Source organism: Arachis duranensis, chromosome 8, assembly GCF_000817695.3.
Source record: "Arachis duranensis cultivar V14167 chromosome 8, aradu.V14167.gnm2.J7QH, whole genome shotgun sequence".
NCBI lineage: Eukaryota > Viridiplantae > Streptophyta > Magnoliopsida > Fabales > Fabaceae > Arachis > Arachis duranensis.
This window is the reverse complement of record NC_029779.3, coordinates 38,174,281-38,175,989: the sequence shown is the minus strand read 5'-3', so window position 1 is coordinate 38,175,989 and position 1,709 is coordinate 38,174,281.

The window sequence follows — 1,709 nt, the reverse complement described above, 5'->3', positions numbered from 1 at the left end:
TTTTTTAACGGCATGATTCGAATTACTTGGGAACGCGTGCGTGGGTGTAATTCGAATTACATAGAGATGAAGTTCGAATTAGGTTGATTTGAAGTTCAGACTTTGGTGCGTAGAAACCATAATAGAGTACATGGATTATATGTTAGAGATGGGTCTTGGTCTACTGATCCAGATGTTCTCCAGGAAGAATCCCTCTCTTTTTACAAGAATCTCTTTGGTACAACGGAAGAGGTTGAGGTTGATTGTTTAGGGGATGTTCCGATGCCCACTCTAAGCACTGAGGCTTGTGCTAGGTTAATTGACTGTCTCTTTTGTGGAAGTCAAGTCAGCAGTATTCAGTATGAGCCCTTTTAAGGCTCCTGGTCCAGATGGCTTTCAAGCTTATTTTTTTAAAGAATATTGGGAGATAGTAGGCACTGAGATTTGGAATATTGTCCGGAGCGCTTTTTTGGGAGAGTTCTTAAATCCTAGCATCATGGAAACTCTGATTGTGCTTATTCCTAAAATTGATAATCCTACCTTTATGAAGGATTTCAGGCCTATTAGCTTGTGTAATGTTGTTTATAAAATTATCACCAAAGTATTGACTAACCGACTTCGGCCTTTTCTTCCAGATGTTGTTAGTCCTTTACAAGGAGGTTTTATTCCGGGTCGTGGTGCTCCTGATAATATTATTGTGGCCCAAGAAATTTTGAATTTCATGAAGCACACAAAATCCAAGAAAGGTACTCTTGCTTTTAAAATTGATCTTGAAAAAGCTTATGATAGGGTGGATTGGAGGTTTTTGGAGAGTACTCTCATTGCTTTTGGTTTTCCTATCATCACTGTTAATTTGATTATGACTTGTGTCCGTGCATCCTCTCTTTCTATTATGTGGAATGGGAATAGATTGGATAGTTTTGCTCCTAGAAGGGGCTTAGACAGGGCGATCCAATGTCTCCTTACTTATTTGTGCTTTGTATGGAAAGACTTGCCTGCTATATATCTCATAAGGTGGTCGAGGGTGTGTGGAAACCAGTTTCTGTCACTAGGGGTGGCCCAAAATTTTCTCATTTGATGTTTGCAGATGATCTCTTACTCTTCTGCCAGGCTACAAAAAGTCAGGTCCAAATGGTCATGCATTCTCTTAATATTTTTTGCAAGGCATTTGGCATGAAAGTGAATCTTGAAAAGTCTAAAGCTTTTTGTTCTAAAAATGTGACTGCTCGTAGAAGAGATATTTTTACTAGTGTTTCTTCAATATGTTTTGCTTTGGACTTAGGAAGATATCTTGGAGTTAACCTTAATCATTCCCGTACCAGTAGGGCTTCTTTTCATTCGGTGATTGAAAAGGTGAGGGGAAGATTAGCTAATTGGAAAGGAAGGCTTCTAAATAAAGCAGGGAGACTTTGCCTGATCAATTCTGTTGCAGCATCCATTCCTGTCTATCATATGCAGGTATCCTTTTTTTCCAAATTGGGTTTGCGATAAATTATCTTCTATGATGAGACAGTTCCTTTGGAAGGGTCAAGTTGATGGTAGAGGTCTTTCTCTTGTTAATTGGAGGACCGTTATCACTCCAAAGAAATTTGGTGGCCTGGGTGTTAGAGACCCTGCGTGTGTTAATATATCTTTACTTGGTAAATTGGTGTGGCAATTTTTTTATTGTCAGGACAAGCCTTGGGTTGCTCTATTGAGGGCGAAGTATCTGAGGAATGAGGGAGTTTTAG